General features: G+C 46.9%; 35 non-coding genes across 35 annotated transcripts; all 35 read right to left on the minus strand.

Annotated features, from left to right (window-relative positions):
* Positions 1 to 151: 151 nt before the first annotated feature.
* Positions 152 to 270, minus strand: LOC114170882. The gene has a single exon (XR_003601242.1). It is a non-coding gene; the product is annotated as a 5S ribosomal RNA (ribosomal RNA).
* A 218-nt stretch (positions 271 to 488) lies between these two features.
* On the minus strand, positions 489 to 607 carry LOC114170894. The gene has a single exon (XR_003601249.1). It is a non-coding gene; the product is annotated as a 5S ribosomal RNA (ribosomal RNA).
* A 218-nt stretch (positions 608 to 825) lies between these two features.
* LOC114170906 lies at positions 826 to 944 on the minus strand. Its single transcript, XR_003601260.1, has one exon. It is a non-coding gene; the product is annotated as a 5S ribosomal RNA (ribosomal RNA).
* Positions 945 to 1162: 218 nt separating this feature from the next.
* LOC114170918 lies at positions 1163 to 1281 on the minus strand. Its single transcript, XR_003601271.1, has one exon. It is a non-coding gene; the product is annotated as a 5S ribosomal RNA (ribosomal RNA).
* A 218-nt stretch (positions 1282 to 1499) lies between these two features.
* On the minus strand, positions 1500 to 1618 carry LOC114170929. The gene has a single exon (XR_003601282.1). It is a non-coding gene; the product is annotated as a 5S ribosomal RNA (ribosomal RNA).
* A 218-nt stretch (positions 1619 to 1836) lies between these two features.
* LOC114170940 lies at positions 1837 to 1955 on the minus strand. The gene has a single exon (XR_003601293.1). It is a non-coding gene; the product is annotated as a 5S ribosomal RNA (ribosomal RNA).
* A 218-nt stretch (positions 1956 to 2173) lies between these two features.
* Positions 2174 to 2292, minus strand: LOC114170951. The gene has a single exon (XR_003601302.1). It is a non-coding gene; the product is annotated as a 5S ribosomal RNA (ribosomal RNA).
* A 218-nt stretch (positions 2293 to 2510) lies between these two features.
* LOC114170963 lies at positions 2511 to 2629 on the minus strand. Its single transcript, XR_003601313.1, has one exon. It is a non-coding gene; the product is annotated as a 5S ribosomal RNA (ribosomal RNA).
* A 218-nt stretch (positions 2630 to 2847) lies between these two features.
* On the minus strand, positions 2848 to 2966 carry LOC114170966. Its single transcript, XR_003601316.1, has one exon. It is a non-coding gene; the product is annotated as a 5S ribosomal RNA (ribosomal RNA).
* Positions 2967 to 3184: 218 nt separating this feature from the next.
* On the minus strand, positions 3185 to 3303 carry LOC114170968. The gene has a single exon (XR_003601318.1). It is a non-coding gene; the product is annotated as a 5S ribosomal RNA (ribosomal RNA).
* Positions 3304 to 3521: 218 nt separating this feature from the next.
* LOC114170969 lies at positions 3522 to 3640 on the minus strand. Its single transcript, XR_003601319.1, has one exon. It is a non-coding gene; the product is annotated as a 5S ribosomal RNA (ribosomal RNA).
* A 218-nt stretch (positions 3641 to 3858) lies between these two features.
* LOC114170970 lies at positions 3859 to 3977 on the minus strand. The gene has a single exon (XR_003601320.1). It is a non-coding gene; the product is annotated as a 5S ribosomal RNA (ribosomal RNA).
* Positions 3978 to 4195: 218 nt separating this feature from the next.
* LOC114170971 lies at positions 4196 to 4314 on the minus strand. The gene has a single exon (XR_003601321.1). It is a non-coding gene; the product is annotated as a 5S ribosomal RNA (ribosomal RNA).
* Positions 4315 to 4532: 218 nt separating this feature from the next.
* LOC114170972 lies at positions 4533 to 4651 on the minus strand. The gene has a single exon (XR_003601322.1). It is a non-coding gene; the product is annotated as a 5S ribosomal RNA (ribosomal RNA).
* Positions 4652 to 4869: 218 nt separating this feature from the next.
* Positions 4870 to 4988, minus strand: LOC114170973. Its single transcript, XR_003601323.1, has one exon. It is a non-coding gene; the product is annotated as a 5S ribosomal RNA (ribosomal RNA).
* A 218-nt stretch (positions 4989 to 5206) lies between these two features.
* Positions 5207 to 5325, minus strand: LOC114170974. Its single transcript, XR_003601324.1, has one exon. It is a non-coding gene; the product is annotated as a 5S ribosomal RNA (ribosomal RNA).
* A 218-nt stretch (positions 5326 to 5543) lies between these two features.
* On the minus strand, positions 5544 to 5662 carry LOC114170975. Its single transcript, XR_003601325.1, has one exon. It is a non-coding gene; the product is annotated as a 5S ribosomal RNA (ribosomal RNA).
* Positions 5663 to 5880: 218 nt separating this feature from the next.
* Positions 5881 to 5999, minus strand: LOC114170976. The gene has a single exon (XR_003601326.1). It is a non-coding gene; the product is annotated as a 5S ribosomal RNA (ribosomal RNA).
* A 218-nt stretch (positions 6000 to 6217) lies between these two features.
* On the minus strand, positions 6218 to 6336 carry LOC114170977. The gene has a single exon (XR_003601327.1). It is a non-coding gene; the product is annotated as a 5S ribosomal RNA (ribosomal RNA).
* Positions 6337 to 6554: 218 nt separating this feature from the next.
* LOC114170979 lies at positions 6555 to 6673 on the minus strand. The gene has a single exon (XR_003601329.1). It is a non-coding gene; the product is annotated as a 5S ribosomal RNA (ribosomal RNA).
* A 218-nt stretch (positions 6674 to 6891) lies between these two features.
* On the minus strand, positions 6892 to 7010 carry LOC114170980. The gene has a single exon (XR_003601330.1). It is a non-coding gene; the product is annotated as a 5S ribosomal RNA (ribosomal RNA).
* A 218-nt stretch (positions 7011 to 7228) lies between these two features.
* Positions 7229 to 7347, minus strand: LOC114170981. Its single transcript, XR_003601331.1, has one exon. It is a non-coding gene; the product is annotated as a 5S ribosomal RNA (ribosomal RNA).
* A 218-nt stretch (positions 7348 to 7565) lies between these two features.
* Positions 7566 to 7684, minus strand: LOC114170982. The gene has a single exon (XR_003601332.1). It is a non-coding gene; the product is annotated as a 5S ribosomal RNA (ribosomal RNA).
* A 218-nt stretch (positions 7685 to 7902) lies between these two features.
* Positions 7903 to 8021, minus strand: LOC114170983. Its single transcript, XR_003601333.1, has one exon. It is a non-coding gene; the product is annotated as a 5S ribosomal RNA (ribosomal RNA).
* A 218-nt stretch (positions 8022 to 8239) lies between these two features.
* Positions 8240 to 8358, minus strand: LOC114170985. The gene has a single exon (XR_003601334.1). It is a non-coding gene; the product is annotated as a 5S ribosomal RNA (ribosomal RNA).
* Positions 8359 to 8576: 218 nt separating this feature from the next.
* LOC114170986 lies at positions 8577 to 8695 on the minus strand. The gene has a single exon (XR_003601335.1). It is a non-coding gene; the product is annotated as a 5S ribosomal RNA (ribosomal RNA).
* Positions 8696 to 8913: 218 nt separating this feature from the next.
* Positions 8914 to 9032, minus strand: LOC114170987. Its single transcript, XR_003601336.1, has one exon. It is a non-coding gene; the product is annotated as a 5S ribosomal RNA (ribosomal RNA).
* A 218-nt stretch (positions 9033 to 9250) lies between these two features.
* On the minus strand, positions 9251 to 9369 carry LOC114170988. The gene has a single exon (XR_003601337.1). It is a non-coding gene; the product is annotated as a 5S ribosomal RNA (ribosomal RNA).
* A 218-nt stretch (positions 9370 to 9587) lies between these two features.
* Positions 9588 to 9706, minus strand: LOC114170989. The gene has a single exon (XR_003601338.1). It is a non-coding gene; the product is annotated as a 5S ribosomal RNA (ribosomal RNA).
* A 218-nt stretch (positions 9707 to 9924) lies between these two features.
* LOC114170991 lies at positions 9925 to 10043 on the minus strand. Its single transcript, XR_003601340.1, has one exon. It is a non-coding gene; the product is annotated as a 5S ribosomal RNA (ribosomal RNA).
* A 218-nt stretch (positions 10044 to 10261) lies between these two features.
* On the minus strand, positions 10262 to 10380 carry LOC114170992. Its single transcript, XR_003601341.1, has one exon. It is a non-coding gene; the product is annotated as a 5S ribosomal RNA (ribosomal RNA).
* Positions 10381 to 10598: 218 nt separating this feature from the next.
* LOC114170993 lies at positions 10599 to 10717 on the minus strand. The gene has a single exon (XR_003601342.1). It is a non-coding gene; the product is annotated as a 5S ribosomal RNA (ribosomal RNA).
* Positions 10718 to 10935: 218 nt separating this feature from the next.
* On the minus strand, positions 10936 to 11054 carry LOC114170994. Its single transcript, XR_003601343.1, has one exon. It is a non-coding gene; the product is annotated as a 5S ribosomal RNA (ribosomal RNA).
* Positions 11055 to 11272: 218 nt separating this feature from the next.
* Positions 11273 to 11391, minus strand: LOC114170995. Its single transcript, XR_003601344.1, has one exon. It is a non-coding gene; the product is annotated as a 5S ribosomal RNA (ribosomal RNA).
* A 218-nt stretch (positions 11392 to 11609) lies between these two features.
* LOC114170755 lies at positions 11610 to 11728 on the minus strand. The gene has a single exon (XR_003601136.1). It is a non-coding gene; the product is annotated as a 5S ribosomal RNA (ribosomal RNA).
* Positions 11729 to 11909: the final 181 nt, after the last annotated feature.

Raw genomic sequence — 11909 nt, forward strand, 5'->3', positions numbered from 1 at the left:
GCGCGGGGGCACGGGGACGTGAGGTGGGTTGTTTTGGTCTGAAGAGATTTTGGTAGTAGTCGGTTGGAATGATTTAGGTGATAATTTAGGATTTGATTGCAAAAGAAAACAGTGATGAAAAGAACGTAGGAAAAGAAAATAACGTAAAAAAGAGGTGCAACACGAGGACTTCCCAGGAGGTCACCCATCCTAGTACTACTCTCGCCCAAGCACGCTTAACTGCGGAGTTCTGATGGGATCCGGTGCATTAGTGCTGGTATGATCGCACCTGTGAAGTATTGCACGATCAATGTACATATGGGTTTCGCATTGGGCCTAAGTTTGAACACTTGGCGCGGCGCGGGGGCACGGGGACGTGAGGTGGGTTGTTTTGGTCTGAAGAGATTTTGGTAGTAGTCGGTTGGAATGATTTAGGTGATAATTTAGGATTTGATTGCAAAAGAAAACAGTGATGAAAAGAACGTAGGAAAAGAAAATAACGTAAAAAAGAGGTGCAACACGAGGACTTCCCAGGAGGTCACCCATCCTAGTACTACTCTCGCCCAAGCACGCTTAACTGCGGAGTTCTGATGGGATCCGGTGCATTAGTGCTGGTATGATCGCACCTGTGAAGTATTGCACGATCAATGTACATATGGGTTTCGCATTGGGCCTAAGTTTGAACACTTGGCGCGGCGCGGGGGCACGGGGACGTGAGGTGGGTTGTTTTGGTCTGAAGAGATTTTGGTAGTAGTCGGTTGGAATGATTTAGGTGATAATTTAGGATTTGATTGCAAAAGAAAACAGTGATGAAAAGAACGTAGGAAAAGAAAATAACGTAAAAAAGAGGTGCAACACGAGGACTTCCCAGGAGGTCACCCATCCTAGTACTACTCTCGCCCAAGCACGCTTAACTGCGGAGTTCTGATGGGATCCGGTGCATTAGTGCTGGTATGATCGCACCTGTGAAGTATTGCACGATCAATGTACATATGGGTTTCGCATTGGGCCTAAGTTTGAACACTTGGCGCGGCGCGGGGGCACGGGGACGTGAGGTGGGTTGTTTTGGTCTGAAGAGATTTTGGTAGTAGTCGGTTGGAATGATTTAGGTGATAATTTAGGATTTGATTGCAAAAGAAAACAGTGATGAAAAGAACGTAGGAAAAGAAAATAACGTAAAAAAGAGGTGCAACACGAGGACTTCCCAGGAGGTCACCCATCCTAGTACTACTCTCGCCCAAGCACGCTTAACTGCGGAGTTCTGATGGGATCCGGTGCATTAGTGCTGGTATGATCGCACCTGTGAAGTATTGCACGATCAATGTACATATGGGTTTCGCATTGGGCCTAAGTTTGAACACTTGGCGCGGCGCGGGGGCACGGGGACGTGAGGTGGGTTGTTTTGGTCTGAAGAGATTTTGGTAGTAGTCGGTTGGAATGATTTAGGTGATAATTTAGGATTTGATTGCAAAAGAAAACAGTGATGAAAAGAACGTAGGAAAAGAAAATAACGTAAAAAAGAGGTGCAACACGAGGACTTCCCAGGAGGTCACCCATCCTAGTACTACTCTCGCCCAAGCACGCTTAACTGCGGAGTTCTGATGGGATCCGGTGCATTAGTGCTGGTATGATCGCACCTGTGAAGTATTGCACGATCAATGTACATATGGGTTTCGCATTGGGCCTAAGTTTGAACACTTGGCGCGGCGCGGGGGCACGGGGACGTGAGGTGGGTTGTTTTGGTCTGAAGAGATTTTGGTAGTAGTCGGTTGGAATGATTTAGGTGATAATTTAGGATTTGATTGCAAAAGAAAACAGTGATGAAAAGAACGTAGGAAAAGAAAATAACGTAAAAAAGAGGTGCAACACGAGGACTTCCCAGGAGGTCACCCATCCTAGTACTACTCTCGCCCAAGCACGCTTAACTGCGGAGTTCTGATGGGATCCGGTGCATTAGTGCTGGTATGATCGCACCTGTGAAGTATTGCACGATCAATGTACATATGGGTTTCGCATTGGGCCTAAGTTTGAACACTTGGCGCGGCGCGGGGGCACGGGGACGTGAGGTGGGTTGTTTTGGTCTGAAGAGATTTTGGTAGTAGTCGGTTGGAATGATTTAGGTGATAATTTAGGATTTGATTGCAAAAGAAAACAGTGATGAAAAGAACGTAGGAAAAGAAAATAACGTAAAAAAGAGGTGCAACACGAGGACTTCCCAGGAGGTCACCCATCCTAGTACTACTCTCGCCCAAGCACGCTTAACTGCGGAGTTCTGATGGGATCCGGTGCATTAGTGCTGGTATGATCGCACCTGTGAAGTATTGCACGATCAATGTACATATGGGTTTCGCATTGGGCCTAAGTTTGAACACTTGGCGCGGCGCGGGGGCACGGGGACGTGAGGTGGGTTGTTTTGGTCTGAAGAGATTTTGGTAGTAGTCGGTTGGAATGATTTAGGTGATAATTTAGGATTTGATTGCAAAAGAAAACAGTGATGAAAAGAACGTAGGAAAAGAAAATAACGTAAAAAAGAGGTGCAACACGAGGACTTCCCAGGAGGTCACCCATCCTAGTACTACTCTCGCCCAAGCACGCTTAACTGCGGAGTTCTGATGGGATCCGGTGCATTAGTGCTGGTATGATCGCACCTGTGAAGTATTGCACGATCAATGTACATATGGGTTTCGCATTGGGCCTAAGTTTGAACACTTGGCGCGGCGCGGGGGCACGGGGACGTGAGGTGGGTTGTTTTGGTCTGAAGAGATTTTGGTAGTAGTCGGTTGGAATGATTTAGGTGATAATTTAGGATTTGATTGCAAAAGAAAACAGTGATGAAAAGAACGTAGGAAAAGAAAATAACGTAAAAAAGAGGTGCAACACGAGGACTTCCCAGGAGGTCACCCATCCTAGTACTACTCTCGCCCAAGCACGCTTAACTGCGGAGTTCTGATGGGATCCGGTGCATTAGTGCTGGTATGATCGCACCTGTGAAGTATTGCACGATCAATGTACATATGGGTTTCGCATTGGGCCTAAGTTTGAACACTTGGCGCGGCGCGGGGGCACGGGGACGTGAGGTGGGTTGTTTTGGTCTGAAGAGATTTTGGTAGTAGTCGGTTGGAATGATTTAGGTGATAATTTAGGATTTGATTGCAAAAGAAAACAGTGATGAAAAGAACGTAGGAAAAGAAAATAACGTAAAAAAGAGGTGCAACACGAGGACTTCCCAGGAGGTCACCCATCCTAGTACTACTCTCGCCCAAGCACGCTTAACTGCGGAGTTCTGATGGGATCCGGTGCATTAGTGCTGGTATGATCGCACCTGTGAAGTATTGCACGATCAATGTACATATGGGTTTCGCATTGGGCCTAAGTTTGAACACTTGGCGCGGCGCGGGGGCACGGGGACGTGAGGTGGGTTGTTTTGGTCTGAAGAGATTTTGGTAGTAGTCGGTTGGAATGATTTAGGTGATAATTTAGGATTTGATTGCAAAAGAAAACAGTGATGAAAAGAACGTAGGAAAAGAAAATAACGTAAAAAAGAGGTGCAACACGAGGACTTCCCAGGAGGTCACCCATCCTAGTACTACTCTCGCCCAAGCACGCTTAACTGCGGAGTTCTGATGGGATCCGGTGCATTAGTGCTGGTATGATCGCACCTGTGAAGTATTGCACGATCAATGTACATATGGGTTTCGCATTGGGCCTAAGTTTGAACACTTGGCGCGGCGCGGGGGCACGGGGACGTGAGGTGGGTTGTTTTGGTCTGAAGAGATTTTGGTAGTAGTCGGTTGGAATGATTTAGGTGATAATTTAGGATTTGATTGCAAAAGAAAACAGTGATGAAAAGAACGTAGGAAAAGAAAATAACGTAAAAAAGAGGTGCAACACGAGGACTTCCCAGGAGGTCACCCATCCTAGTACTACTCTCGCCCAAGCACGCTTAACTGCGGAGTTCTGATGGGATCCGGTGCATTAGTGCTGGTATGATCGCACCTGTGAAGTATTGCACGATCAATGTACATATGGGTTTCGCATTGGGCCTAAGTTTGAACACTTGGCGCGGCGCGGGGGCACGGGGACGTGAGGTGGGTTGTTTTGGTCTGAAGAGATTTTGGTAGTAGTCGGTTGGAATGATTTAGGTGATAATTTAGGATTTGATTGCAAAAGAAAACAGTGATGAAAAGAACGTAGGAAAAGAAAATAACGTAAAAAAGAGGTGCAACACGAGGACTTCCCAGGAGGTCACCCATCCTAGTACTACTCTCGCCCAAGCACGCTTAACTGCGGAGTTCTGATGGGATCCGGTGCATTAGTGCTGGTATGATCGCACCTGTGAAGTATTGCACGATCAATGTACATATGGGTTTCGCATTGGGCCTAAGTTTGAACACTTGGCGCGGCGCGGGGGCACGGGGACGTGAGGTGGGTTGTTTTGGTCTGAAGAGATTTTGGTAGTAGTCGGTTGGAATGATTTAGGTGATAATTTAGGATTTGATTGCAAAAGAAAACAGTGATGAAAAGAACGTAGGAAAAGAAAATAACGTAAAAAAGAGGTGCAACACGAGGACTTCCCAGGAGGTCACCCATCCTAGTACTACTCTCGCCCAAGCACGCTTAACTGCGGAGTTCTGATGGGATCCGGTGCATTAGTGCTGGTATGATCGCACCTGTGAAGTATTGCACGATCAATGTACATATGGGTTTCGCATTGGGCCTAAGTTTGAACACTTGGCGCGGCGCGGGGGCACGGGGACGTGAGGTGGGTTGTTTTGGTCTGAAGAGATTTTGGTAGTAGTCGGTTGGAATGATTTAGGTGATAATTTAGGATTTGATTGCAAAAGAAAACAGTGATGAAAAGAACGTAGGAAAAGAAAATAACGTAAAAAAGAGGTGCAACACGAGGACTTCCCAGGAGGTCACCCATCCTAGTACTACTCTCGCCCAAGCACGCTTAACTGCGGAGTTCTGATGGGATCCGGTGCATTAGTGCTGGTATGATCGCACCTGTGAAGTATTGCACGATCAATGTACATATGGGTTTCGCATTGGGCCTAAGTTTGAACACTTGGCGCGGCGCGGGGGCACGGGGACGTGAGGTGGGTTGTTTTGGTCTGAAGAGATTTTGGTAGTAGTCGGTTGGAATGATTTAGGTGATAATTTAGGATTTGATTGCAAAAGAAAACAGTGATGAAAAGAACGTAGGAAAAGAAAATAACGTAAAAAAGAGGTGCAACACGAGGACTTCCCAGGAGGTCACCCATCCTAGTACTACTCTCGCCCAAGCACGCTTAACTGCGGAGTTCTGATGGGATCCGGTGCATTAGTGCTGGTATGATCGCACCTGTGAAGTATTGCACGATCAATGTACATATGGGTTTCGCATTGGGCCTAAGTTTGAACACTTGGCGCGGCGCGGGGGCACGGGGACGTGAGGTGGGTTGTTTTGGTCTGAAGAGATTTTGGTAGTAGTCGGTTGGAATGATTTAGGTGATAATTTAGGATTTGATTGCAAAAGAAAACAGTGATGAAAAGAACGTAGGAAAAGAAAATAACGTAAAAAAGAGGTGCAACACGAGGACTTCCCAGGAGGTCACCCATCCTAGTACTACTCTCGCCCAAGCACGCTTAACTGCGGAGTTCTGATGGGATCCGGTGCATTAGTGCTGGTATGATCGCACCTGTGAAGTATTGCACGATCAATGTACATATGGGTTTCGCATTGGGCCTAAGTTTGAACACTTGGCGCGGCGCGGGGGCACGGGGACGTGAGGTGGGTTGTTTTGGTCTGAAGAGATTTTGGTAGTAGTCGGTTGGAATGATTTAGGTGATAATTTAGGATTTGATTGCAAAAGAAAACAGTGATGAAAAGAACGTAGGAAAAGAAAATAACGTAAAAAAGAGGTGCAACACGAGGACTTCCCAGGAGGTCACCCATCCTAGTACTACTCTCGCCCAAGCACGCTTAACTGCGGAGTTCTGATGGGATCCGGTGCATTAGTGCTGGTATGATCGCACCTGTGAAGTATTGCACGATCAATGTACATATGGGTTTCGCATTGGGCCTAAGTTTGAACACTTGGCGCGGCGCGGGGGCACGGGGACGTGAGGTGGGTTGTTTTGGTCTGAAGAGATTTTGGTAGTAGTCGGTTGGAATGATTTAGGTGATAATTTAGGATTTGATTGCAAAAGAAAACAGTGATGAAAAGAACGTAGGAAAAGAAAATAACGTAAAAAAGAGGTGCAACACGAGGACTTCCCAGGAGGTCACCCATCCTAGTACTACTCTCGCCCAAGCACGCTTAACTGCGGAGTTCTGATGGGATCCGGTGCATTAGTGCTGGTATGATCGCACCTGTGAAGTATTGCACGATCAATGTACATATGGGTTTCGCATTGGGCCTAAGTTTGAACACTTGGCGCGGCGCGGGGGCACGGGGACGTGAGGTGGGTTGTTTTGGTCTGAAGAGATTTTGGTAGTAGTCGGTTGGAATGATTTAGGTGATAATTTAGGATTTGATTGCAAAAGAAAACAGTGATGAAAAGAACGTAGGAAAAGAAAATAACGTAAAAAAGAGGTGCAACACGAGGACTTCCCAGGAGGTCACCCATCCTAGTACTACTCTCGCCCAAGCACGCTTAACTGCGGAGTTCTGATGGGATCCGGTGCATTAGTGCTGGTATGATCGCACCTGTGAAGTATTGCACGATCAATGTACATATGGGTTTCGCATTGGGCCTAAGTTTGAACACTTGGCGCGGCGCGGGGGCACGGGGACGTGAGGTGGGTTGTTTTGGTCTGAAGAGATTTTGGTAGTAGTCGGTTGGAATGATTTAGGTGATAATTTAGGATTTGATTGCAAAAGAAAACAGTGATGAAAAGAACGTAGGAAAAGAAAATAACGTAAAAAAGAGGTGCAACACGAGGACTTCCCAGGAGGTCACCCATCCTAGTACTACTCTCGCCCAAGCACGCTTAACTGCGGAGTTCTGATGGGATCCGGTGCATTAGTGCTGGTATGATCGCACCTGTGAAGTATTGCACGATCAATGTACATATGGGTTTCGCATTGGGCCTAAGTTTGAACACTTGGCGCGGCGCGGGGGCACGGGGACGTGAGGTGGGTTGTTTTGGTCTGAAGAGATTTTGGTAGTAGTCGGTTGGAATGATTTAGGTGATAATTTAGGATTTGATTGCAAAAGAAAACAGTGATGAAAAGAACGTAGGAAAAGAAAATAACGTAAAAAAGAGGTGCAACACGAGGACTTCCCAGGAGGTCACCCATCCTAGTACTACTCTCGCCCAAGCACGCTTAACTGCGGAGTTCTGATGGGATCCGGTGCATTAGTGCTGGTATGATCGCACCTGTGAAGTATTGCACGATCAATGTACATATGGGTTTCGCATTGGGCCTAAGTTTGAACACTTGGCGCGGCGCGGGGGCACGGGGACGTGAGGTGGGTTGTTTTGGTCTGAAGAGATTTTGGTAGTAGTCGGTTGGAATGATTTAGGTGATAATTTAGGATTTGATTGCAAAAGAAAACAGTGATGAAAAGAACGTAGGAAAAGAAAATAACGTAAAAAAGAGGTGCAACACGAGGACTTCCCAGGAGGTCACCCATCCTAGTACTACTCTCGCCCAAGCACGCTTAACTGCGGAGTTCTGATGGGATCCGGTGCATTAGTGCTGGTATGATCGCACCTGTGAAGTATTGCACGATCAATGTACATATGGGTTTCGCATTGGGCCTAAGTTTGAACACTTGGCGCGGCGCGGGGGCACGGGGACGTGAGGTGGGTTGTTTTGGTCTGAAGAGATTTTGGTAGTAGTCGGTTGGAATGATTTAGGTGATAATTTAGGATTTGATTGCAAAAGAAAACAGTGATGAAAAGAACGTAGGAAAAGAAAATAACGTAAAAAAGAGGTGCAACACGAGGACTTCCCAGGAGGTCACCCATCCTAGTACTACTCTCGCCCAAGCACGCTTAACTGCGGAGTTCTGATGGGATCCGGTGCATTAGTGCTGGTATGATCGCACCTGTGAAGTATTGCACGATCAATGTACATATGGGTTTCGCATTGGGCCTAAGTTTGAACACTTGGCGCGGCGCGGGGGCACGGGGACGTGAGGTGGGTTGTTTTGGTCTGAAGAGATTTTGGTAGTAGTCGGTTGGAATGATTTAGGTGATAATTTAGGATTTGATTGCAAAAGAAAACAGTGATGAAAAGAACGTAGGAAAAGAAAATAACGTAAAAAAGAGGTGCAACACGAGGACTTCCCAGGAGGTCACCCATCCTAGTACTACTCTCGCCCAAGCACGCTTAACTGCGGAGTTCTGATGGGATCCGGTGCATTAGTGCTGGTATGATCGCACCTGTGAAGTATTGCACGATCAATGTACATATGGGTTTCGCATTGGGCCTAAGTTTGAACACTTGGCGCGGCGCGGGGGCACGGGGACGTGAGGTGGGTTGTTTTGGTCTGAAGAGATTTTGGTAGTAGTCGGTTGGAATGATTTAGGTGATAATTTAGGATTTGATTGCAAAAGAAAACAGTGATGAAAAGAACGTAGGAAAAGAAAATAACGTAAAAAAGAGGTGCAACACGAGGACTTCCCAGGAGGTCACCCATCCTAGTACTACTCTCGCCCAAGCACGCTTAACTGCGGAGTTCTGATGGGATCCGGTGCATTAGTGCTGGTATGATCGCACCTGTGAAGTATTGCACGATCAATGTACATATGGGTTTCGCATTGGGCCTAAGTTTGAACACTTGGCGCGGCGCGGGGGCACGGGGACGTGAGGTGGGTTGTTTTGGTCTGAAGAGATTTTGGTAGTAGTCGGTTGGAATGATTTAGGTGATAATTTAGGATTTGATTGCAAAAGAAAACAGTGATGAAAAGAACGTAGGAAAAGAAAATAACGTAAAAAAGAGGTGCAACACGAGGACTTCCCAGGAGGTCACCCATCCTAGTACTACTCTCGCCCAAGCACGCTTAACTGCGGAGTTCTGATGGGATCCGGTGCATTAGTGCTGGTATGATCGCACCTGTGAAGTATTGCACGATCAATGTACATATGGGTTTCGCATTGGGCCTAAGTTTGAACACTTGGCGCGGCGCGGGGGCACGGGGACGTGAGGTGGGTTGTTTTGGTCTGAAGAGATTTTGGTAGTAGTCGGTTGGAATGATTTAGGTGATAATTTAGGATTTGATTGCAAAAGAAAACAGTGATGAAAAGAACGTAGGAAAAGAAAATAACGTAAAAAAGAGGTGCAACACGAGGACTTCCCAGGAGGTCACCCATCCTAGTACTACTCTCGCCCAAGCACGCTTAACTGCGGAGTTCTGATGGGATCCGGTGCATTAGTGCTGGTATGATCGCACCTGTGAAGTATTGCACGATCAATGTACATATGGGTTTCGCATTGGGCCTAAGTTTGAACACTTGGCGCGGCGCGGGGGCACGGGGACGTGAGGTGGGTTGTTTTGGTCTGAAGAGATTTTGGTAGTAGTCGGTTGGAATGATTTAGGTGATAATTTAGGATTTGATTGCAAAAGAAAACAGTGATGAAAAGAACGTAGGAAAAGAAAATAACGTAAAAAAGAGGTGCAACACGAGGACTTCCCAGGAGGTCACCCATCCTAGTACTACTCTCGCCCAAGCACGCTTAACTGCGGAGTTCTGATGGGATCCGGTGCATTAGTGCTGGTATGATCGCACCTGTGAAGTATTGCACGATCAATGTACATATGGGTTTCGCATTGGGCCTAAGTTTGAACACTTGGCGCGGCGCGGGGGCACGGGGACGTGAGGTGGGTTGTTTTGGTCTGAAGAGATTTTGGTAGTAGTCGGTTGGAATGATTTAGGTGATAATTTAGGATTTGATTGCAAAAGAAAACAGTGATGAAAAGAACGTAGGAAAAGAAAATAACGTAAAAAAGAGGTGCAACACGAGGACTTCCCAGGAGGTCACCCATCCTAGTACTACTCTCGCCCAAGCACGCTTAACTGCGGAGTTCTGATGGGATCCGGTGCATTAGTGCTGGTATGATCGCACCTGTGAAGTATTGCACGATCAATGTACATATGGGTTTCGCATTGGGCCTAAGTTTGAACACTTGGCGCGGCGCGGGGGCACGGGGACGTGAGGTGGGTTGTTTTGGTCTGAAGAGATTTTGGTAGTAGTCGGTTGGAATGATTTAGGTGATAATTTAGGATTTGATTGCAAAAGAAAACAGTGATGAAAAGAACGTAGGAAAAGAAAATAACGTAAAAAAGAGGTGCAACACGAGGACTTCCCAGGAGGTCACCCATCCTAGTACTACTCTCGCCCAAGCACGCTTAACTGCGGAGTTCTGATGGGATCCGGTGCATTAGTGCTGGTATGATCGCACCTGTGAAGTATTGCACGATCAATGTACATATGGGTTTCGCATTGGGCCTAAGTTTGAACACTTGGCGCGGCGCGGGGGCACGGGGACGTGAGGTGGGTTGTTTTGGTCTGAAGAGATTTTGGTAGTAGTCGGTTGGAATGATTTAGGTGATAATTTAGGATTTGATTGCAAAAGAAAACAGTGATGAAAAGAACGTAGGAAAAGAAAATAACGTAAAAAAGAGGTGCAACACGAGGACTTCCCAGGAGGTCACCCATCCTAGTACTACTCTCGCCCAAGCACGCTTAACTGCGGAGTTCTGATGGGATCCGGTGCATTAGTGCTGGTATGATCGCACCTGTGAAGTATTGCACGATCAATGTACATATGGGTTTCGCATTGGGCCTAAGTTTGAACACTTGGCGCGGCGCGGGGGCACGGGGACGTGAGGTGGGTTGTTTTGGTCTGAAGAGATTTTGGTAGTAGTCGGTTGGAATGATTTAGGTGATAATTTAGGATTTGATTGCAAAAGAAAACAGTGATGAAAAGAACGTAGGAAAAGAAAATAACGTAAAAAAGAGGTGCAACACGAGGACTTCCCAGGAGGTCACCCATCCTAGTACTACTCTCGCCCAAGCACGCTTAACTGCGGAGTTCTGATGGGATCCGGTGCATTAGTGCTGGTATGATCGCACCTGTGAAGTATTGCACGATCAATGTACATATGGGTTTCGCATTGGGCCTAAGTTTGAACACTTGGCGCGGCGCGGGGGCACGGGGACGTGAGGTGGGTTGTTTTGGTCTGAAGAGATTTTGGTAGTAGTCGGTTGGAATGATTTAGGTGATAATTTAGGATTTGATTGCAAAAGAAAACAGTGATGAAAAGAACGTAGGAAAAGAAAATAACGTAAAAAAGAGGTGCAACACGAGGACTTCCCAGGAGGTCACCCATCCTAGTACTACTCTCGCCCAAGCACGCTTAACTGCGGAGTTCTGATGGGATCCGGTGCATTAGTGCTGGTATGATCGCACCTGTGAAGTATTGCACGATCAATGTACATATGGGTTTCGCATTGGGCCTAAGTTTGAACACTTGGCGCGGCGCGGGGGCACGGGGACGTGAGGTGGGTTGTTTTGGTCTGAAGAGATTTTGGTAGTAGTCGGTTGGAATGATTTAGGTGATAATTTAGGATTTGATTGCAAAAGAAAACAGTGATGAAAAGAACGTAGGAAAAGAAAATAACGTAAAAAAGAGGTGCAACACGAGGACTTCCCAGGAGGTCACCCATCCTAGTACTACTCTCGCCCAAGCACGCTTAACTGCGGAGTTCTGATGGGATCCGGTGCATTAGTGCTGGTATGATCGCACCTGTGAAGTATTGCACGATCAATGTACATATGGGTTTCGCATTGGGCCTAAGTTTGAACACTTGGCGCGGCGCGGGGGCACGGGGACGTGAGGTGGGTTGTTTTGGTCTGAAGAGATTTTGGTAGTAGTCGGTTGGAATGATTTAGGTGATAATTTAGGATTTGATTGCAAAAGAAAACAGTG

Source organism: Vigna unguiculata, chromosome 11 (assembly GCF_004118075.2).
Source record: "Vigna unguiculata cultivar IT97K-499-35 chromosome 11, ASM411807v1, whole genome shotgun sequence".
In the NCBI taxonomy this organism is placed as follows: Eukaryota; Viridiplantae; Streptophyta; class Magnoliopsida; order Fabales; family Fabaceae; genus Vigna; species Vigna unguiculata.